The following is a 24,432-nucleotide window of genomic DNA, read 5'->3' on the forward strand; positions in this document are numbered from 1 at the left end:
AGGCAAGATGTCAATCTTACCGAAATTGAGCCAATTTTGCTTGCCACAAAATTGTCCATCATGCAGTTGAAAGACACTCCTGGGAGATATTTTCAAAACCTTCATCTTTGGCAGAAGAATGGTCAGATCTCCGCATTGTCTATACACAGAGTGATGTAATGGCATTCAAAATTGCAATATATGATAAATACCTAGAGACAGTTGTCAAGCACCTAGATGCAAGATTCCCTGACATGCCAATTATTTCCAGCTTTTCAAAAGTTTTCAATGAAGAAACTCACGATTCAAGTGAGTCTGCTGAAATTCTTTTTGCTCATTACTCCAAAAATGATAGCCCTCCAATTTTAAAATATGAAAGTAGCAGGCAAGAATGGACAGTTGCATCAAAAATGATCAGAAGTCAATCATACAAAGACTTCAATCCAAAACAAATTTTACTAAAAATGACAACAACATCAGAGCTCAAAGAGTCGTTTCCAAATTTAGCCAAATTAGCTCATATTGGGCTAGTGATCCCAGTGAGCACAGCTGAATGTGAAAGGGGGCTTTCTGCCCTTAAAAGGATCAAGTCATGTTTGAGAAATCGCATGAATCAAAGCACTCTAAATAATCTCATGCTGATCTCCTTGGAGGGCCCAGATCCTGAGGACTTTGATTATGGGAAAGCTGCAGACAACTGGGCCTCTAGGAAAAAAAGAAGAATAAATATTTAACTGAAGACACCTTCAGCATATGCAAATTGGCTTTGGAGGTAAAATTATGTATGTCCTTACCTGATAATTTTCTTTCCTTTAGTCACAGCAGATGAATCCAGAGACTAGTGAGATGTATCAAAGCAGTCCAAACGTAGGGAGAGAAATAAAGAAGCGAACGGGAAATCCCTCGCCCCCAAATCCTGCCCTGTAGCACGTGTCCAAGGAGATTCTACATTCCAGAGAGTATGTTACCCACGATCATACAGAGGCTACCCTCCCTAGCCTATGTGAAAAGGAGCCATCCTTGCCAGAGAGCACCGTGCTGTGGAAAACACAGCTACATCCCATGAATAGAATGAGTGCAAAGCAGCCTCCCATCATATCTGACAGGCCCCAAATATCCTCCTGTGGAATGGAACCATCATGCCTGGCAATGGTCCTTAGCTGATGTCAAAACCCATGAGCACCACCGTAGACCAGACCTTTTCCTCGCAAGGGTCTAGGGCATGAAGCCTGGAAACGGGACAAGGGAAGACTCCTCCTCTAACTGAAGGCCTCTGAAGCACAAATCTATACAGCTCTCTCAGGAGGCAAACTGTTGACCAAAGTCAAGAAGAATGCCAGAGGAGAAGCAATACAACAAAACTGTACCTGGCCCCGAAGTGACAAGTGCCTTTCCCAGAGCCCCCAAATAGATACAGCAACAACATCAGATACTGAGATATCTGATCCAACTTTTAGCCCACTCCTCCACATGAATGACCCAGAAGGAGTGGAAAGAAAAAAACTCTGATCCAGAGAGAAAGAGCTGCAGCTAGCCCACAACTAGCCTAGCCCCAGCTGTCAGCCGGCCGGGATTAAACAAGGTACACTAGGCTGCCAGTGAAATGGTGCCCCAGCCAAGGCCAACCTCAACTAGGGCCTGCTGAATAGTGAGGGCAAAGGAATCTCTGCCGGAGGTGGTATCCCTCCTCCAAGAGGAGAAAGACTGACAGCGGTGGCACCAGCAACTGCAGTGACACCCCCCTCTTTCGTGGCGGGAGGGAAGGGCCTTGGCCGACCGCCCTCAGGGCCTGTTGCTGCCTGTGCGCGACTACGGCTGAAGCATCCTCGGCTGTCCTATGCAACAAAGTAGTAACAAACTCCTCCCACCGGCACCTCTCTAAAGAGAATGGTGACTTCTGTAGCCCTGCGCCCACAGAACAAGTGAGCTTATGGAACTTAGGTAGCCAGGTTCTTCAAGGGGGGAGGGGGAAAGGACCTGAGAGCCAGGTGTTGCCCCCCAAAATGGCACTGTACAGCCCCCATCCTGCAGCTCAACAGAAGCCTGAGCCGCAGGAACCTTTCTCCCCTGAGGCCTAAAGCCGCAGGAACCTTTCTCCTCCACTGAGGCCTAAAGCCACAGGAACATTTCTCCTCCACTGAGGCCTAAAACCACAGGAACATTTCTCCTCCACTGAGGCCTAAAGACACAGAAACATTTCTCCTCCACTGAGGCCTAAAGCCACAGAAATATTTCTCCACTGAGGCCTAAAGACACAGAAATATTTCTCTTTCACTGAGGCCTAAAGCCACAGGAACATTTCTCCTCCACTAAGGCCTAAGCCACAGGAACATTTCTCCTCTGCGGCCTAAGCCATAAAAATATCTTTCAAAATCCACCGTAGAATCCAGGAGCTGTGAGGAACCCCTGTAGTCCAGAAGGCACCACATCTAGTAGAGTAAGGGACCTGGGAGGTTTCCAGGTGTTAACTTGAAAAGGGTGAGGTAGGGACGCTGGGAGGGCCCAGGTGTACCTTCAAAGCTGAAACTTGATGGATGTAATCCTACTAGTTTCTGGATTCAACTGCTGTTGATGACGAGGAATATTTTTTTCTTTTTCTTCATTAGGTTTCCCATATTTTTTCCCATTGTTTTCACTTTTCTTCCTGACAGCGACAATACTTGTGGTGCTTGGTTTATGTCATAACAATTATTATTTAAAATTTTTGTTAGGATTGCAGGATCCTGAATTGGATACTTTTTAAATTTAATAAAAATATTCTGGCACAAGTGCTGAACCTTAAAAAAGGTTGGAAAATAATTAATGATAATAAACTAATAAAAATAATACACATTTAATTTTCCCCACCACCAAATTTCCCCGTCCCACCTCACTCGGCTACTTTTTCATGCCACCCAGCTGGAAAAAATTTCTGGGGAGAACACTGTATATATATATATATATATCAGAGATGTTAAGTTAGAAGGGGAGTCAGGTTGGGTCGGGAGGGGAGTTATTAGACCATCAGGGAAGAGGAGGGAGTGGGGGAATGTGTTTTGCAGGGCATGAGTTAAAGGGAATGTTGACACAGTATGTTTTGTTTTTTAATGCCAACTCTTCCTGTCGGGCGCTTGAGCCAATCACTGCTCAGGCACTGACAGGAAAGTTGACATTTAGTGCCGAGTTGCAGATTACTGCTACAGTTTGAATGCAGCAGTAATTTATATGCTCATTAGCTTGAGCATGAATTTTTCTGTGTTAATTTCACGGTAGAATGAAGAGACTACCGTGAGCCTTAGAGCATCAGCCCCCGAGTGTTCAAACTCCCTAAAACTGCAAGGGGCACTTTGGAGGAACATGGCAGGTCAGAGGCATGCCTAGCACTTACGCATACAGATTATACAGCAGAATGCCATCAGCTACATACCTGACAACAATTAAGCGGAAGCATTTACACCAGCCACCAAGCTAGCATATGGCGTTATGCCAGTATAGAGAATGACACGGTGGCGGTTTACCCGCGGCTACCGCGTTTAGCCGTGGGTAACCCGCCAAAAACGGGGAATGAAAATTAGTAGCCTCTGCGGGGACGGGGACAAGGCCATCACCGCCCCGTGAAGCGGTGAATGGTCTTGTCACCGCAGTGAGGCATAAAGGATTGTGCGGTCCCCGAAGCCCCCACCCGCCCACCCGCACGCCGGCTCGATCATTTAACCAGCTTCCTCTCTCCACCTCACCTTAGTTTGCCGGCTTTCTTTTTCGGCGACCGGAACGCTTTCAAAAGAGCTGTGCATGCGCGGCTGCTCAGTATTCAATCTTCTGCTCTGACCCAACCGGAAACAGGAAATTGCAGCAGAGCAGAAGATTGAACTTTGAGCAGCCGCGCGTGTGCGGCTCTTTGAAAGCGTGCCGGTCGCCAAAAAAGAAAGCCGGCAAACTAAGGAGAGCTGGAGAGAGGAAGCTGGTTAAACAATCAAGCCGGCGTGCGGGTGGGGGCTGTGGGGACTGCGTGTTCCGGCTCACACAAGGAAGGAGGGGGTGAAAGGGAAAAGTTTCTTTTCCTTGGAAATGTGGAAGGCAGAGTGGGGAGAAGACACTGGAAGGGAAGAAGACAGATGCCAGACTATGGGGGAGTGGAGGGAAGAAGATGGGTGCTAGACCAATTGTGGAAGGGGGTGAAGGGAGAGGCACAGTAGCAGCAAATGGAAGACGCAGAGAGAAGACACACAGTGGATGGAAGGAATTGAATGAGAAGATGTGGAAAGCAGAAACCAGACAACAAAGGTAGAAAAAAAATTATATTTATTTATTTATTTTTTGCTTTAGGATAAAGTAGTATATTAGTTGTGTTGATAAAAATTTATAAACAAAGCCCTGCCAGCTGAACATCTCTTTCTCTCGTTCAGCAGCCAGAACTTTGATTTATAAGAAAGGAATAAGCTAAATATTACAGTACTAAGGCTTATATGGATGCTGCGGGGATGGTGACGGGGCGGTGAATAGGATGGCAGTGGCGGTGACGGGGCGGTGAAAGGGATGGCGGTGATGGTGACGGGGCGGTGAAGGGAACAGCGGTGACGGGGCGGTGCAGAGGATGGTGGGCCGGGGACGGTGCAGTGACGAGGACAGATTTTTTCCCCGTGTCATTCTCTATGCCAGTAGTCCAAAACAGAAATTATGCATGTAAGAAAGGTTTGGAAAAGTTCCTGGAGGAAAAGTCCATAGTTATTTAGAACGACATGGGGGAAGCCACTGCTTGCCCTGGATCGGTAACATGGAATGCTGCTACTCTTTGGGTTTTGGCCAGGTACTAGTGACTTGGATTGACCACCATGAGAACCGGCTACTGGGCTTGATGGACCACTGGTCTGACCCAGTAAGGCTATTCTTAGGTTCTTAACTGCCAGATTAGAATTTGGCCCTGTTTCCATAAATGGTGCCTACCGGTAGTCACCTGATAATTGAAATCCACTGAATTAACTTTTGGGTAGGCACCTAACTTGCCATCCCCCCACCCCCCTTTTACTAAGCTGCAGTAGAGATTTCTACCATGGTCCGGAGTGCTAAATGCTCCAACGCTGCTCCAATGCTCATAGAATTCCTACCAGTGTCGGAGCATTTAGCTCCCCTGTCTGTGGTAGAAACCTCTATCGTGCCTTAGTAAAAGAAGGCCTTGGTAAGCACCATGTAGGCGCCTAAACCGCGTTGCCTACCTGTGCCTAACCAAAAAGTAGGCATGATTAGGGGCAAAGTTTGGGCACAGCAAGAGTTAGGCACAAGTATTTTAGGCCAAGAAAACCATAGCCCATTATAATGGCACCTAAGTTGCAGATGCCTAATGGTGCCTAACTCAATTTGGGCCCCACTAGGTGCGGTTCTACAAATGGTGCCTAAATTTGATTGGCATGCGGTAGGCACCACTTTCCTAGGTGCCTGATTTAGGCATCATTTATGGAATCAGCCCGTTTGTTCTTAGCATGCATTATCTCACCTAACTTTCTGTAGAGAATTACCACTTATCTGAATAATGCTGGGGCAAGTAAGGACAGAGGCTGCTGTGTCCTGCATGACTATGAATACACTTCTCCCTCCATATTCATGGTTTCAATATTCACGGTTTCGATTATTCAAGGTTTTTAGCTTGCTGGCTCCTCCACCTAAATTACATCAACTTGCATAGAGAAATCTCTGATTCCCAGCACTTTCTTCACCGTATTTTGCCTCTCCTTCTGGAACAGGCCAGGGTCTCCCACCATGTTATTCGCGGTTTCAATTATTCACGATTTTTAGCTTGCTGGCTCCTCCCCCCTAAATTACATCAGCTTGCATAGAGAAATCGCTGATTCCAAGCGTTTACAGAGAAAAATCGCTAATTCCCAGCACGTTCTTCACCGTGTTTTGCCTCTCCTTCAGGAACAGGCCAGGTCTCCCACCATGTTATTCGCGGTTTCACCATATTCACGATGGCTTTTAATAGAAAACAGCAAATAACATATGAAAAAGTTATTTGCGGTTTTTCTGTATTTGCGGTTCTGTTAATTCCCTATCACAGCGAATACGGAGGGAGAAGTGTAGAGAGTAATATTCAGCTACTATCCGAATAACTATGCAGGTAAACTTAGGCCAGTCTTGTTGCTGGCCCATCTTCAACTGCATAGCTACCCGGACAAAAGATGAATATGGGCCACCATCCACAGGTCAGCACTGAAGAGGTATATTCAGCACCGCTGCTCCTGCGGATAGCGACACTGAGTGTGCACGGGCAACTTTGACCCAATTATCTTTTAACATCGAGAATACCTTGACCGGCGGGAGAAGAATGAGTAACTTCTATATTTTGTGATTTCTGAATTTAAAACAAAGATAATAATGACAATAAAAAGTAAGTAGCTTAAAGCTGTATTTTACAGCGTTTTATAAAAAAAAAAAAATGTTTAAATGGACAGCAGTGTGTCACATCGGCACATTAAACACCGTCATGGATCCACTCCATTAGGACAAGTAAACATGACCTTCATGTGGAAGATAACACAAGGGAATAATTGGCAGTAGAGTGCAGAAGTTGTTGGGAAAGAAGGTGTGCTTTTGTTTTTTGCACTTCTCTACCTGCTGTGTGAAGTTTTAAGCCAGGCCACTTCGGCACTAACGCCTCCTCACACTGATTTTCTTTGGAGCAATCATCATTTTGCGATTTATCAAACTTCCCCCAACTGTTAGGCAGCAAAGGAGCATGAGACAAGCATTACACAAATAACTGTAGATGTTATCTGCCCCCCACTGCAGTATTTCAGCCCGCTATTAACATGTAAATGTGATGGGCTCATTAGTTCTCAGCCAGTAAGCAGGGAAGGACTTTCACTGAACAGAGTGACCGCTGATCCCTTCAAATAAATGGGGAAAGATATGCAGTGCTATTAAGGCAGTTTTGTGCACTGTTATCAGATTTAACCTCCCCATCCTAGTTAGATCTAATAAGATAAAGAAACTGGACAAACACAATCTACCAGCACTGCATCCTGGTTTATTTCCAGTATTAAAATATCAGACTTCCAAACTTCCAGACACACAGGACAGGACCTAAGAGCCATGCTATCTTTTAAGTCTCCTCTCTGGGATACTGAATCGTTGGGTGTTGCAAAGAGAGCATAACGTCTGCCCATGTCCCCCGTGTCACACAATTAGGAGACTTACACACTTTTCTGAATGGAAGTAATTCTAACCGTAATCAGTGTGTGTGGGGGGGGGGGAGGGGGGAGGGTTAAAATATTTGATTGTGTTGGTGATGTAGCAGCAATGGCTGGAGAATGTGTTTCAAATTAAGAAAAAAAAAAAAAAAAATAGGACGAAAGGCCTGGCCACTGTCTCTTTTCTTCTGCCCCGCTTTGGTAGGATTGGGTTTCATTTCCTCCCATATCCCATGTAGTCCCCCAAACTCCAGAATCCTTTTTCTCTCTGTCACTGCCCGTCACTCTCCCCGGTATCCTACCAAAGGAAAGCACAAAGCCAGAAACCCAACTTTCACCCACAGAGAGAGAAAAATCCCCCCAGCAGAATAGAACGTGCCTATTTTGTGCCTCCCACATGTTGATTTAAAAAGTTAAACCAAGTATCTTTTCTGTGATGCGGGACAGCATGAAAACCTTTTATTTTTTTAAAGCTAAAAGCTCAACCACTGCAGAATCCCATCAGCTCACCTCAAATCAGAAATTAAATCTGGGGTGCGGGGGGGGGGGGGAGGGGAGGGAGGGGAAGAAATGAAACCCCAAAACTGTCACCTAGCATTATCCTCAAATACATAAAAGGGTTCACATAAGGAAGAGTCGCACCGATCTGCACATTTGAAAACAGCTGTACTTTAAAAAAAAAAAAAAAATGAAACCAGGAGAAACACACTGGGGGTGGGGGGTGGGTGGGAGGGGGAGCCAGCTCAAGAGCTCGACTAGACGAACCGCTATGTACAGCAGAAAAGGAGAAACTCGTTTTCTTAACACTATATTTGTCAGCCATGACGAGGGGTCTGCAGCAAATTTCTTCCCTTTTTTATTCACGTAGACAGCACTGATGGAGTTCCCTGGAGATCGGGCTCCAAGAGAAAGAGCTAGAGAGGAAAAGGAGCATTTAGAGGGATGGGGTGTGGGGGGGGGGGGAGAGCGCTCTGACCTCTTGTACGGCCCCTCAGCCTTGCAGGAATCCGGCAAACACAGCCCCGGTCCTCCTTCCTAACAAATCCTACAGGGCAGCCATCATGCTTCCTTCCGCTCCTCTACGAAAGCAGCCTAGCCTCCGCATCAATATTCATAGGGCACTTTTGACGTCTTCTCTCATCGCTCGACGAAGCCCCAGCGCGGCTCTGGCTGGCTCCCCCGCGGCCTACGTGACTAGCATGTGAACCAGCCCCTCCAGCCAGCGCACGCTGACAACAAGCTCCGCTTTTGCAAATCACTTCTCAGCCCGGCACTTCCCACACAAAAGATCACAGCAGCTTGCTTCTGTTGGGGTTTTTTTTTTTTTTTTTTTTGTGAGCTGGGAAATACTAACTAAGCTGTATAGTAAGGGCTGTTTTGAAGCTCTGGAGTGGAGCAGATTGGGCAAGGGTAGACTTTTTTTTTTTTACACCGAGGAAAAGTTACTCTCAGAACATGAAATTATTAGATTAGCACAGTGGTCTCAAACCCAAACCCTTTGCAGGGCCACATTTTGGATTTGTAGGTACTTGGAGGGCCTCAGAAAAAATAGTTAGTGTCTTATTAAAGAAATGACAATTTTGCATGAGGTAAAACTCTTAATAATAATAATAATATTGTCATTTATCGCTAAAGAGACATAAATAACAAGAAACTGTTTTATTTTACTTTTGTGATTATGATAAACAAACCGAGAACCTCAAAATAATACCTAGTGGGCCGCAGGTTTGAGACCACTGGATTAGCAATTTTCAGCAGAGCTGGGGAAAGTTATCACAGCAGAACTTCCTGCTTCGGTGACTTTTGAGTGAATTAATTCTTGGCAGCAGGGCCCCGGCTCGGTGAGCAATCCCCCCTCCCTAAACTTCTTATGGAAAGGGTTTAGCTCAGCACCTTCTGGCTGAGATCTCACATCGGCTGCTTTATTTAAGAGATCGTTTGCCCATTTAAATCACACACATGTCTGCATTTGCCCATCTGTGTGCTCTGGCTATGTGAGCTGGGAAAATAGGACATTCTTCACACTACCGAAATAAGTATGTGGTTTCTTCCAGCGCCCTACAGCCTATGATCTGAAGTAAAGCACCTCGGTGCTTCTTAACCCTTCAATCGGCAGATGGTGAAACGGCTGCTTTATGTAACTTGATGTTGAACGCCAGGCATCTGGAGATACAGATCTCTCAGACGAGCCATAGAAAACACATGTTCTGAGCAACAATGCTAAATAAAGGGTTAAAAAGAGTTGCCCTCGTGCACAAGTGTTCTTTACACTTTAATATGTGTATTCTATGTTCTTGAGAAGAATCAGTTTGGTAGCAATAGTAGAAAGCTGGATGTAGACCTGGGGTACAGTAGTGATTCTCCTTCTGTAACTTTGCAATTACTAGTATACTGACTTTCATATTTTGCTAGCTTCTTTCACTGTATCCACTAAATTCAAAGTCTCTTAGTTCTGACTTTTAATAGCAGGACTGCAGGCTTGTCTGGCGATCCTGACAGTAACATTGGGATTTGTCCAGTTGGGGGGACAGAGAACTTGCCCAATTTCAGGCTACCTCCCTTCTCTCTTGCTGCACCTTATGCCTGGAACAGACTGCCTGAGTCCGTATGTGAAGCTTCGTCTCTGATAGTATTAAATCTGGGCTAAAGCCCACTTTTTCGAGGTTGCTTTTAACTAATAACCCATTCGTTTGTAAAGCACTCATTCCTGTTTTACCATTCCCTCTAAGAAATTCCCTAACCCCCTACTTGACTTGTTTGTTTGATTAGATTGTAAGCTCTACTGAGTAGGGACTGTCTCTTGAATATTTAATGCATAGCACTGCCCAGGGGGGTGTTGGTTGGCAGTGGGAGAGAGTGGCATATCTCCTGCTCTTGTTATGTTTTTGGTTATGCTTTTTTCTTTTTGCATTTATTCTGTGCATGTGCCCATCGCTATCACCAGCGATGGGCACATGCAAAGTTAGTGAGTCTTCGCTACTCTCTGCCAACCTCATTTGCATGACCGTTTGTTGGAGAATGACTCGCTTTTTTAAAATCGCTACCAGAACAGCTGCAATAGCAGCCTGTCGTTTTGTAACGTAGTTTTTTGAGAATCTATGCCTGATACTTTAAAGCTTCTGTTGGAAAAAATAGCAAGTGAACCAAAAAAGCACTGTACCAGATATACCAACTGACTGCAATTGAGAGATTAGTAGTAAATGGTCAGCCAAATTAAATGCTGCAGAAAGATCAATAGAGACCAATAATACTTGTACCGCGTATCAACAAGGGATCCAAGAGGAAAAAGAACAAGAAACCGGCGTGGCTCACTGTAGCGGTGGAAGTGATCAGAGACAAGAAGACTTCGTTTAAGGAATGGAAAAGGTAAAAAAACAGACAAAAACTGGAAAAAGCACAAACAACATCAAAGCAGGTGCCACAAGGCGGTAAGAGGGGCCAAAAGTGACTGCGAGGAAAAAATAGCCAAGGAGGTGAAAAAACTTCAAGCGATTAATCAAATTTTAAATAAAACTTGAAATACAGCCTGGTCCATCTTGGTACAATCCCTACAAATGCCCTCCAAGAGATGACAAATCACAAACATTAAGCACCTTTATTTTTAATTGATTCTTGTGTCTGAATCTGTTCTTGTCATTGTTTGGGTTCTGAAAAAAAATATTCTTTTCCCTGAAACTTCACCAGACATTTTCTGCCAAGATTGTTTCAGTTGTCTGGGTCTTGCCATGCCTGAATAAGTGGAACTGACTTTTCAGCTTTAAAATTGTTTTTAATTATTCAGACATGGCAAGACCCGGGTAACTGCAACAATTATGGCACCAGCTGCAGAAGTCTAAGGGCCTTTTACGAAGCCGCGGTAGCAACTTTAATGCGCGCAACTTTTAATCATGTGTTAACCCTCGCGCTAGCCGAAAAACTACGCCTGCTCAAGAGGAGGCGGTAGCAGCTAGCGCGGCCGGTGGTTTAGCGTGCGCTATTATGCGCGTCAAACCGCTACCGCGGCTTCGTAAAAGGAGCCCTAAGAGAACATTTTTTTAGAAATTTCAACAGAAAGGTCATCCCCAGGGCCTAAGGAAACATTGGGAAAGGATCTGTCTTTGGATCACATTTCAGAATGGCCATTCACTCACACGTTTGTCATCTATGTCTGTGTTTTCCAAGAAGGAACCAGGATATGGAATCTCTCTTTTCACCAGGACAGTTTGTTAAAGACTATATTCTTTCCAGTTTTTGTACAATGCAATACATGTTCTTCAAGATGGTGGTTAAAGTGAATAGGGATGCACTCCTAATAACCCCTTCCCCCTTTTACAAAATTGTAGCGCGGTTTGCCACGGCGGTAACAGCTCCAATGCTCATAGGAATTCTATGAACGTCAGAACTGTTACTGCCATGATTGGCGCTAAAAATCGTGCTACAGTTTTGTAAAAAAAAAAAAAAAATGGGGGGGGGGGGTTAGGATGGACATTGAATTTTTCTTTAATTTTTTGCTTATTAACTTTCACTCCTCTCACCTTTTGAAGTTCTCCTTTAAGGGTCAGTATTACTTTGACAAAGATATGCCTATTTATTTATTACCCCCTAAAACCTAGGCAGCTTACAATAAAACATCCGTAATAAGTTGAACAAATGAACATTAAACAAATCACACATCGTCTACATCACCCATGAGCTGTAATAATGATACAGAAAGCTCACCAAGTTCATAGTTCTTTTCAGTTAGATGCTTGGACAAAGACAAAAATAAGATTTTATTTATTTTTTAAAAAAATCTTTATTCATTTTCAAAACTAATACAAAGTGCCATGAATAATCAATATAAGCACTTAAATTCCATCAATAACAATACAGGAGAAAAATATCCCACCCCTTCCTTCCAACAATTCAATCAAGAAATAAACCAAAAAGATATCCCCCCAGCCACCCACCCCGTCCTGGATATGCATAAAAATAAACAGAAAATTAAATAAAGACAATTATGTTGAATTAACAAAGGATGTCAACGGACCCCACACCAGTTTAAATACTTTGCTATGCCCCAACATATCTGCATTCATCTTTTCATATTTATAGCCTAAACATAAACTGGCCCACCAAAACCGGTCCCAATTTTTCCAATTGCATGTTATCATTTGCATCGCTATCCCTGTCATAATAAGGAAAAGTTTGCATTTGTAAAGATCCATAGGAGGCTTGATATGCAGGAAAGTCCCACATAAACCTCAAGACATGGGCTGCTCATTTTCTTGTTCCTTGTTTGAAAACTTTAGCTCCTTTTTGCAGTGGGCAGTGTGTCGCAGGACGAAATTATCCAATGCGTTTCACTACCTGAATGATTTGTGGGCCCCTGCCTGCAGAGATACTTGCCTCAGCTTCTTGATGGGCTTCCACACAATGGTGACTGAATTTGGGGTGTCCCTCTTGTCAGATAAAATGTTGGGTGCTACCTGCAGTTTATCTGTCCTTGCTACAGCCTCGGAGACAGACATTGTGTCAATGGTGACTTCACTTCTGTTTGTTACAACTGAAGCGATGCAGCAAGACATTGACCTTGAAGCAGATTCAAGCTTTGACGAGGGTCACTCAACGTCATGTGTCAGGTCCTACCAATGAATAGAGCCTTTATGCCACACCAGGCGTCATGAAAAAGCAGCACCAAATAAGGCTGTTAAACAAGACCTTAGAATCTGGCAGGTCTTCCTGACAGATTTTATGAGTAATGGCACATTGGTTTGGCAGCCTGAACTGCTGTCTAATAGGGATCTTGAACTGTTCACAGTTGCAATGGGGTTGGAAGGTTTCGGGGTATATTCTCATCACCTTTAAGGTGATACTGAATATTTATGTTAGATAGAGGGTGAGGTCAGGCCCGTACTCTTCCTCACATATATTATTATTTATATACCACTTATATCCTATGTGGTTTTACATTGAGGTACTTTATCATATTTCCCTCTCTGTCCCAGTGGGCTCAAACTCTATCTGGTGTATTTAGGCAAAGGGGAAGGGATAGTCATATGTGAATACTAAATTGATTTTTGCGGGTTTTTCTTTTATTGTGATGCTACACAGCTGGGGGTCACCCGGCATGTGAGTTTTGATGTGCATGCTGCTGAAAATGCTGGCACGCCTCTTCCCCAGTGATGCTGGACATCAGGTGGCCAATTCCTGCCTTCAATATATGATTCTTCATGTGAGATATTGCTGCTCTACTCTGCATTTTCCCTTGCATTCTATGCAGCACTATGGATCAGTGAACTGATGGCAAGAACACACGCACGGCTTCTCAAAGCATTCGGACACACAGTGATCTAAAATGGACCAATGTGAGAAAGCACAAGTCATCAAGCCAATGCATGTGCCAGATTTGACCACTTTTTGTCTGGTTCCCACTTTGAGGGTTTATCTTTTGCATTGCTCTGTGGTTCCTGAACAGTTTGTGCATGAATCTGTTCTCTGAAAGGCCTTAGGGCAGATTGGTTGTGACCTGGGAGTTTTCAGGTCAGGCCACATTCTTTCGGCATTAACACTGTTATCGCAGCCACACAAGAGGACTCCAATTTCAGGCTATACAAAAGCTGGGCTGCTAGCAGTCAGAGACTTACAGGGGGCACATCTGACAGGTTAAAGATTGAACTGCTGCTGATAAAATCAATCAATCAATCTATCTACCTATCTCCTGCTGCCAATTTTATTCATGTTTCCATTTATCTTATAGGCTCACCTGGAAAAGGAAGGACAGTCAGGGTAGTTAGACACTTTTTTGTTCTTTGGGCTGGGATAGGACGGATTGAGACATCCGGATTTTACTTCTACTGAAAGCAATGGAAGTAAAACCAGGATGTCTCAATCCGTCCTCCTTTTTCTGGAGCCATATGGTAGCCCTACCAATACAGGACCACACTGCAGAATCAGAAGTGCTCTAGGCTTGGGGAAGGGGCAAAAGGTTATCATATGGTTCCAGAAAAAGGACAGAATTAGACATTCAGGTTTTACTTCCATGGGGAAATTCGTTTTGATATACAAGTGCTTTGGATTACAAGCATACTTCTGGAACGAATTATGCTCACAAACCAAGGTTTTACTGTACTATCTTTTTCTAAACAGTAGATTTACTTGCAGTAAGAGACAGGCGTATCATAATCATGGGTAATCAGATAATCTATGATTAGTGGTTTATAAAAAAAAATTTCATTACTATACAATATATTTTGATGATATAGCTCATGAAGCACACACCTGCAGATGCAGTTCTGTAGTTTTTTTTACACAAAATAGGTGAGGCAAGTAGGATGGGACAGGCACAGGTGATTAAAATTTGGAATCAGGATGTGGACCTGAAATAATATGGAAATTATAAGAGGTCCTATGATCTGATCACCCATAATTATGATACGCTTGTCTCTTACTGCAAGTAAATCTACTGTTTAGAAAAAGATAGTTTATTTTGTTCTACATGGGAACAGCTAATATTGAGGATAGATACACTTAAGTTACCCTATGGTAGGCCTTTTCATATACAGTGGAACCTTGGTTTACGAGCATAATTCGTTCCAGAAGCATGCTCGTAAACCAAATTACTCGTATATCAAAGAGAGTTTCTCCATAGGAAGAAAGGGAAATTCAATTGATTCGTTCCCACCCCATCCCCTGAGACAAGTGGTGCTGCTCCACCCCCTTCTGAGAACTGGCATCACTTCCCCCACTTGCGAACGCCCCCCCCCTCCTGCTCGCACCGACATCCCCCGCCAGCCCAAACAGAAGCCTTACCCCATCTGGCACCAGCACGCAGCCCCAGGACATGCCGGTGAACAAAGATCCTTGCTGTTGCCTGGGTCTTGAGCATACGCAGATGCTCAAGGCCCAGGCAACAGCAAGGATCTTCGTTCACCGGCATGTCCTGGGGCTGCATGCCGGTGCCAGATGGGGTAAGGCTTCTGTTTGGGCTGGCGGGGGATGTCGGTGCAAGCAGGGGGGGGGGCTTTCGCGAATGGGGGGAGAGCGATGCCGGTTCTCAGGGGGGTGCTCACAAATCGAGTCAATCGAGAATCTCGGAGAGAGCGAGAGCTAGAAGGCCTTGAGCATGCGCAGATGCTCAAGACCCAGGCAACAGCAAGGATCTTCATTCACCGGCATGTCCTGTGGGCTGCGTGCCAGTGCCAGATGGGGTAAGGCTTCTGTTCGGGCGGGGGGTGCCGGTTCGTGGGGGGGAGGGGGGAATGAGCGAGGGGGGGGGAGCGATGCTGGTTCTCGGGGTAGGGGTGGGGGGTGCTCGCAAATAGAGTCAACGTTCGGTTTGCGAGAATGTTTTGCTCGTCTTGCAAAACACTCGCAAACTGAGGTTTGACTGTGTGCTTTAAGTCCTTTGGAAACATCTATTTTAGGCCCAATTTGCTCTATGTCACTTGGAACCACAAGCAGCAATTATTATCCATCTGGGTGGCAACTAGAGAGTGACCTAGGGACAAAGATTCATGCTATTCCCTCAGCATCTCTGCAATAAAGCACATTTTTTTTAAATCTCCGTCCTTTCACTGTCCCCTCACCATCTCTGCAGTCTTAATGTTCTCCACATCTCCCCGCTCAAAGCAGAAAGATAATTTTATGCAATTTTATGGGCCTAAGGCATTACATATAAATATTTTGGCCCTTATTCTTTAAGCAGCGATTGGAGGGAATACTCACCTTCGAGGTCGCCCTCTTCGGAGTGTACTGCTGCACCTACGAGATCAGAACCTTCTGTCTCGGTGCCGATGCTGGAGGACATGCTCAAGTCCATCTTGTCCACTCAGATTTCCTCCTTAGTGGCTCAGTTGGTCCCGTCCTCGACCTTGCCTCGGGTAGATCAGCCTGTGACCCAGCCTGAGCTTCCAGTGCCTCGAGGCCGATCCCGGACACCGAAGAGGATACCTTCCACTGATTCTTCGCCAGACTCACCTCCTCCGAAGCATCGGCCGAAGCATTCGAGGCATCTTGCTTCCAAGCTTCGATGGGAGTCCTCTTCATTCCATTCTTCTTTGGATACTGAGACTTCTCTGCCTCGTTCTTCTACGTCGAAGCATGGGTCTCGACACCACCGAGCATCGACCCGAAGTCCTTCTAGATCAAAGACTCCACCCTCGAAGACAACTCGTTGAGACACTTCTCCTCAGGCTTCGACTCATTCTATACTACGTACCCCGGGTACTTCTCCATCCCGGAGCCTAAAGAGAAAACATTCTCTCACTCCACCACACAGTGCAGCTTCTTCTGCAACTATGCGTCTTGAGTCAGACCCAGTCTCTCCATATTCTAGAGAGGCTTCTCTTTCCTACTCAGCACTTCCTAAGTCTCACAGTTTGTCTCCTGATGAAGCATGTGATTCAAAATCCATTTCATTTGCAAAATTTGTGTTTGATATGGGACAAGCTCTCAAACTGGATCTCCATTCAGATTCTAAATATACTCCTGAATATTTAGCAGATATGGAAACATAGAAACATAGAAAAATGACGGCAGAAAAGGGCCAAAGCCCATCAAGTCTGCCCACTCTAGTGACCCTTCTCCTTGATTTTGCTCACCACCCCCTGCCCTTACCTCATTAGAGATCCCACATGAATATCCCATTTATATTTGAAATCTGCCACGCTGTTGGCCTCAATCACCTGCCGTGGGAGTTCATTCCAATGATCGACCACCCTCTCAGTGAAGAAATATTTTTTGGAGTCACCATGAAATTTCCCTCCCCTGATTTTCAGCGGATGCCCTCTGGTGGACGAAGGTCCCATAAGACGGAAGATATCCTCTTCCACCTCGATACGACCCGTGATATATTTAAACGTCTCAATCATGTCTCCTCTCTCTCTTCGTTCTTCAAGTGAGTACAGCTGCAATTTATTCAGCCTTACTTCATACGGAAGATCCTTGAGCCCCGAGACCATCCTGGTGGCCATCCGCTGAACTGACTCAATTCTCAGCACATCTTTCCGGTAATGTGGTCTCCAGAATTGAACACAATATTCCAAATGAGGTCTCACCATGGACCTGTACAGTGGCATTATGACCTCTGGCATCCTGCTGATAAAACCTCTACGGATACAACCCATCATTTGCCTTGCCTTGGAGGAAGCCTTTTCCACTTGATTGGCAGTTTTCATGTCATCACTAATGATTACTCCTAAATCCCGTGTTTCCGTGGTCCTAACTAAGGTCTCACCATTTAACGTATAAGTCCTGCACAGATTTCTTTTACTCAGGTGCATCACTTTACATTTTTTAGCATTTAAGTTGAGCTGCCAAGTCGATGACCATTGTTCTAATAGTAGTAGGTCCTGCGTCATACTGTCAGGCATAGTGCTTTTACCTACTGTATTGCACAGTTTGGCGTCGTCGTCGAACAATGATATTTTTCCTCTGAGCCCTTGGGTCATATCACTTATGAATATGTTGAATAGGATTGGACCCAAGACCGAGCCCTGCGGTACTCCACTGGTCACATCCGATGTTTTGGTTGGGGTACCATTTACCATCACCCTCTGAAGTCTACCGCTCAGCCAATCCTTAACCCATGCAGCTAGTGTTTCCCCTAATCCCAGCGATTTCAACTTGTTCAATAACCTGCGGTGTGGGACGCTGTCAAAAGCTTTGCTGAAGTCCAAATACACTACGTCCAGGGACTCCCCGGCATCCAGTTGTCTTGTTGCCCAGTCGAAGAAGCTAATCAGATTTGATTGGCAGGACCTGCCCTTGGTAAATCCATGTTGATGGGGATCACGTAGATCTTCTTCATCCAGGATTGTATCAAGTTTCTGTTTGATCAGTGTTTCCATGAGTTTGCATACTATGGATGTGAGACATACCGGTCTGTAATTCGCCGTCTCTGTCCTGCAGCCCTTTTTGTGGAGTGGAATAATGTTAGCTGTTTTCCAGTCCAAGGGGACTCTTCCCGTGCTTAGGGAGAGATTGAAGAGCACAGATAATGGTTCCGCCAGGACTTCCCTCAACTCTCTGAGCACCCTGGGGTGTAGGTTGTCTGGTCCCATGGCTTTGTTTACTTTGAGTCTTGAAAGTTCGCAGTATATGCTACTGGGCGTAAACTTGAAGTCTTGAAACGGGTCTTTCTGGCTTTCCCTTGTCCGTAAAAGTGGACTGGATCCCGGCGCCTCGCAGGTGAAAACCGAGCAGAAGTATTCATTTAGTAGTTCGGCCTTTGTGGAATCCGATTCTGCATAATTCCTGTCCGATTTCCTGAGTCGTTCTATCCCATCTTTGTTTCTTTTCCTGTCACTAATATACCTAAAGACAGATTTATCCCCTTTCTTAATGTTCCGCGTTAGATTCTCCTCTATTCGGAGCTTGGCCTCTCTGACTGCCTTCTTGACAGCTTTAGACCTGTCCTGATTGTCTTCTTTTGCCTCCTGCTTTCCTAAATGTTTGTAGGCAATAAATGCTTTTTTTCTTCTCCTTAATGAGGTCTGAAATTTCAGTACTGAACCACTGGGGTCTTTTGTTTCTCCGACTTTTGCTGACCGTTTTTGCGTAGCGATTTGCTGCTTCATGCAGGGTGGATTTCAGAGTTGACCACATATTCTCCACGTTGTCAGTTTGTGCTTGGTTTTGCAGCTCCCGATGGACAAAATCTCCCATGCGTTCGAAGTCTGTGCCTCTAAAGTTGAGGACTCTCGTCACTGTATTTGATCTAGAGAAACCCCACTTGAGGTTAAGCCTACCATGTTATGGTCGCTGGAGGCCAGCGTATCGCCTAACGATACTTCTGTGACGCTGTCTCCGTTGGTGAGTACCAGGTCCAGTATCGCCTGGTTTCTAGTGGGCTCCAGTACTATTTGTTTGAGTCGTGCACCCTTTATGGAGGTTAATATTCTTCTGCTGCCACAGGTAGTCGCAGAGAGTGTGTTCCAATCTGCATCGGGCATGTTGAAGTCCCCTAGCAGAACTGTGTCCCCACGCAAAGTGATGTTCTCTATATCTTTGATCAGTTCTATATCCTTGTCTTCCTGTTGTCTTGGAGGTCTATATACCACACCAAGGTATAGGCATTTTTCGTTCCCTCTGGCCAGGTTCACTCAGAGGGATTCCCCGGAGTATCTAACATCCATGATTCTAGTAGTCTTGATGTTTTCTTTAATGTATAGTGCTACTCCTCCTCCTAACTTGCCCTCTCTGTCTCGACATAGCAGGTTGTAGCCCGGTATAACCATATCCCACCCGTGCGAGTCCGTGAACCAGGTCTCAGGTATTGCCACCACGTCTAGGTCTGCGTTCATTATTTCAGTCTCCAATTCCAGTATTTTGTTGCCCAAACTGTGTGCATTAACAAACATAGCCCTCCATACCTTATTGTTGTTAAGTCCCTGTGAAGAGATTCCCTTCTTATTTAGTGTGACTCCCAGTTTATCGTGTATAGAATGGGTACTTACCTTGGACTCAGAAGTGTGGTTGTGGCTCGCCACCTCAGGATAGTTTCTTACTGCTCTGGAATGTGAGTGGATACCCTCCCCCAACTTACCTAGTTTAAAGCCCTACGAAGTAGGTGGGCTAGTCGATGTCCGAATACGTTTTTACCTCTCCTGGTCAGGTGGAGTCCATCTGGTCCCTGTAGTCCCTGTAGCGCCTCTCCATGGTCTAGGAATCCAAAGTTCATCTCAATGCACCATCCGCGAAGCCACTCGTTAGTCCATTAGATACGCTCTTCTCTGGCTTTACCTTTGTCTCTTACTGGGAGGATCGATGAAAAGACCACCTGTGCTCCTATCTGCTTTAGCTTCTTACCCAGGGCTCCGAAGTCTTTGGGTATGTTCTCCGAGGTGCTCCTGGCAGTGTCGTTCATACCTACATCCACCTAAAGAGGTAAATTCGAACACGTTACTCTGCTTCTTAAGGAGGCTCATTGGCTCCCAGTCACACACCGTATAATTTATAAAATCCTACTACTCTCTTTTAAAATCAAACTTTCTCATCTGCCCCTATTTCTAGACAAACTGCTAATTCCTCAAAGTTCTCCCCGTATCTTACGATCTACGGACCAAAAACTCCTTTTCATCCCCTCCCTAAAAGAATCCTACTATACAAGAAAGACTAATTTTGCCATAACAGCCCCTACTCTATGGAACTCTCTCCCTCAATTTCTTCGGGATGAAATTCATTTAACTAAATTTAAAACTAATCTTAAAACTTTCCTATTCCAGGATGCCTTTAATAAATCTTAATCTTTTCTAACCACTTATATACTCATCCTTGTCCCAAAAGTTCTCCTTTATTCCTGCGCTTATCTCTTATACCAAGCACCCTTGTCCTTCATGTCCTATCCCTTCCCTCTATCTCATTTCCTCTTATATTATGTAACTTTTCCCTTCCTTCCCATTTTTCCCCACAGTCATGTTTGTCTGTATATGTCTAATATGTTTTCGCTAATTTTTCCAACACACCAATAACTAGTTCTTACTCTCCTATTTTAAAAATTTATTTTATTGTTAACCGGTCAGATATTTGTTTTCTGATCGGGATATCAAAAACCAATAAACTTGAAACTTTAAGATTACCTATGACTTCAGTTCTGAAACAAACTTTTATTCATAATATGGAGACTCCTTATTCCATCACTGCCATTCCATCTAAGTTGGAATCCCGTTATCGCACGGTTCCCTGTAAAGGATTTGAAAAATCACAACTTTCTCATCAATCCTTGGTCGTAGAATCATCTTTGAAGAAAGCTCATCCTTCCAAAATCTAAGCCGCTGTTCTTCCAGGCAGAGAGGGTCGTACCATGGATAAGTTTGGTCGCCATCTATACCAAAATTCCATGATGGCCAATAGAATTCTTAACTACAACTATATTTTCACATCTTATTTCAATCATTTTCTCAAAATGTTACCATCTTTTTACCCGGATATTTCCACAGCTCGTCTTGCAGAATTCAAACTCATCCTCAAGACTCTTTCTCAGTTGAGACTCTTCATGTTACAAGCCTCTTACGATGCTTTTGAATTATCCTCCCGAGTCTCTGCTTTCGCTGTGGCCATGCGTCATCTGGCATGGCTATGTATTGTGGATATAGATCCCAATCTTCAGGATCGTTTAGCAAATCTGCCTTGTCAAGGGAATGAATTATTCGATGACTCTATTGAAGCAGCCACTAAGCGTCTCTCAGAACATGAACGCTCTTTTGCTTCTCTCATTCAACCTAAACCTAAATCTACACTAACTAGAGGTTTTAAACAGACTCCACGTCTTTACCCTCAGAAAACAACTCCTGCTTTTTCCAGGCCTCCACCTCATCGCCCTCAACAGCAACAACGTCAACAAAAGTCACAAACCCCTGCTGCCACCAAACCAGCTCAGTATTTTTGACAGTCTCAGCCTGAGAACATAACATAAGAACATAAGAAATGCCTACGCTGGATCAGACCCTAGGTCCATCTATTCCGGCGACCTGCACACGCGGAGGCCAAGCCAGGTGCTCCCAGTTGGAGACCCTGATTACCCGTATGTTTTGCAAGGAGGTATACATCCAACTTACACTTGAAACCCAGAATGGTAGTCTCCGTCACTATCTCATCCGGGAGAGCATTCCAAGCGTCCACCACCCGCTGTGTGAAACAGAATTTCCTGACATTTGTCCTGAGCCTGCTGCCCCTCAGCTTTAGTCCGTGACCTCTTGTCCGTTTCACATTTGACAATGTGAACAACGATGATTCTTGCTCAATTTTGTCGAATCCTTTCAGTATTTTAAAAGTCTCAATCATATCCCCTCGCAGTCTCCTCTTCTCGAGGGTGAACAGTCCCAGTCTTCCTAGTCGTTCTTTGTAGCTCAAATTTTCCATACCTTTTACTAGTTTCGTGGCTCGCCTCTGCACCCTTTCCAGCAGGGCTATATCCTTTTTTAGGTAAGGAGACCAGTGTTGGACACAGTACTCCAAGTGTGGTCTGACCATTGCTCTGTAAAGCGGCATTATAACGCCCGCCGATCTACTCGTGATCCCCTTCTTTATCATGCCCAACATTCTGTTTGCTTTCTTCGCCGCTGCCGCGCATTGAGTCGACGGCTTCTGGTTTCTGTCTATCAGTACCCCCAGGTCTCTTTCTTGTTCAGTTTTGGCCAATGTTACACCTAACATTTTGTATTCATGTTCCTTATTTTTTTTGCCCAGGTGCATCATCTTGCATTTGTCTATGTTAAACTTCATCTGCCACTTGTCCGCCCATTTCTCTAGTTGGTCTAGATCCTTCTGGAGATCTTCAATGTCTTTTTGTGACCCAACTGCCCGACATAGTTTTGTGTCATCTGCAAACTTGATTATATTACTTGTTGTCTCCTCTTCAAGGTCATTTATGAAGATATTAAATAAGATAGGCCCAAGAACCGAGCCTTGGGGCACTCCGCTAGTCACCTTCCCCCAGTCCGAGAATACCCCATTTATGCTTACCCTCTGCAATCTATTTTCTAGCCATTTGCCTATCCATCTAAGCACATCCCCTTCAATTCCGTGACTTAGTAGTTTCCTCATAAGCCTTGTGTGTGGGACCTTGTCGAACGCTTTCTGGAAGTCCAAGTAAATTATATCCACCGGGTCTCCGCCGTCGATTAGTTTGTTCACCTTCTCGGAAAATTGAAGTAAATTCGTCAAACATGACTTCCCCTTCCTAAAGCCATGTTGACTAGCTCTCATCAGGTCGTGATTTTCCAGGTGTTGCACTACGCTATCCTTGATCAGTGCTTCAACCATCTTCCCAGGAACCAACGTTAGACTCACAGGTCTGTAATTGCCTGGTTCTCCTCTGGATCCTTTTTTGAAAATTGGGATAACATTTGCTATTTTCCAGTCATCTGGTATTTGCCCGGTTCTAACTGACATGTTAGCTAGGATTTGTAAAACCTCTCCAATTTCCATCTTAAGCTCCTTTAATACTCTCGGGTGAATTCCATCTGGTCCAGGGGATTTGTCACTTTTTAATTTGTCGATCTGATAGTATATCATGTCCAATTCCACATTCACTGAGGTGAGGCTATCCTCTATGTCACCCTTGAATACCCTCCTTGTTTCCGGCATTGTTGTTGTGTCTTCATTAGTAAAGACGGAGGCAAAGAATGAATTTAGCCTATCTGCAATCTGTTTGTCTTCTTTAATGCACCCTTTCATTCCTTGGTCGTCGAGAGGGCCTACTGCCTCTCTTGCTGGTTTTTTCCCTTTTATATATCTAAAAAAGGGCTTGAAGTTTTTGGCTTCTTGCGCTATCTTTTCCTCATAGGCCGTTTTGGCGTCTCTTACCACCTTGTGACATTTCTTCTGGTCGACCTTATGACTATTCCAGGCCTCCGTTGTGTGTTCCCGTTTCCATTTTTTGAACGAGTCCCTCTTATCCCTTACCGCATCTTTCACCTCTTTAGTTAGCCAAGCTGGTTCTCCTTTGTTCTTGTTTCTCCTTCCTTTGGATATCTGCGGAATGTAGAGATTCTGCGCTTCGGTGATGGTATTTTTTAGTAGGGACCATGCTTGATTGACCGTTTTGATTCCGGGTGTCTTTTTCATGAGCCGTTTTTTAACCATGACTCTTATGCCGTCATAGTTCCCTTTTTTGAAGTTAAAGGCTGTGGTTTGGGTCTTGGTTTTTTTTCTCTTCCCAATGCCAATTTTAAAATTGATCATGCAGTGATCACTCGACTTCCACCTCTGATGTTCTCCCAGTTAAGCTATTGAGGACTAAGTCCAAGGTTGCGGAACCGCTTGTTGGTTCTTCCACCATTTGTTCTAGGAAGCAGTCCCCTATTGTTTCTAGGAACATCATCTCCCTGCCGCAGTTCGAAGTTCCTAGGTTCCAGTTTATCCCTGGAAAGTTGAAGTCTCCCATGATCGTTACATTACCCGTTCTACATTCATGGTTGATTTCCTTCATCATTTGTTCGTCTGCTTCTTCTGACTGTGCTGGGGGTCGATAATAGAGGCCAATTTTTGTGATTGTATCGCTTTTTCCAGATATCTTTATCCAAAGAGACTCCAGATTTTCTTTTCCTTCTGTCTGCCCTTCGATAGACTCTAATCCTTCTTGGACATAGAGGGCAATACCCCCACCTTTTTGTCCTATTCTATCTCTTCTGTATAGTTTGTATCCCTGCAGTACTGTGTCCCATTCATTTTCCTCATTCCACCACGTTCTGTAATGCCAATGATATCAAGTTTTTCTCATCTCGCTAGTGCCTCCAGCTCGCCCATTTTGTTTCTCAAGCTTCTGGCATTTGTGTACATACATTTAAGCTCCTTTTGAGATGTCTTCTTGGGTTTTTTACTCTTTACA

At 44.6% G+C, this 24,432-nt stretch overlaps 1 protein-coding gene across 1 annotated transcript in view; it reads right to left on the reverse strand.

The window, feature by feature from the left end:
* The window catches only part of TET2 (tet methylcytosine dioxygenase 2), a 202,318-nt gene extending 193,960 nt beyond the window's left edge, over nucleotides 1-8,358 (reverse strand). Inside the window, exon 1 of the mRNA XM_033956759.1 lies at nucleotides 8,119-8,358. The gene's annotated coding sequence lies outside the window, so the exon portion shown is untranslated. The remainder of the gene's footprint in view (nucleotides 1-8,118) is intronic.
* Between the last annotated feature and the right edge of the window lie 16,074 nt (nucleotides 8,359-24,432).

The sequence above is a fragment of the Geotrypetes seraphini genome, chromosome 1 (genome assembly GCF_902459505.1).
Source record: "Geotrypetes seraphini chromosome 1, aGeoSer1.1, whole genome shotgun sequence".
NCBI lineage: Eukaryota > Metazoa > Chordata > Amphibia > Gymnophiona > Dermophiidae > Geotrypetes > Geotrypetes seraphini.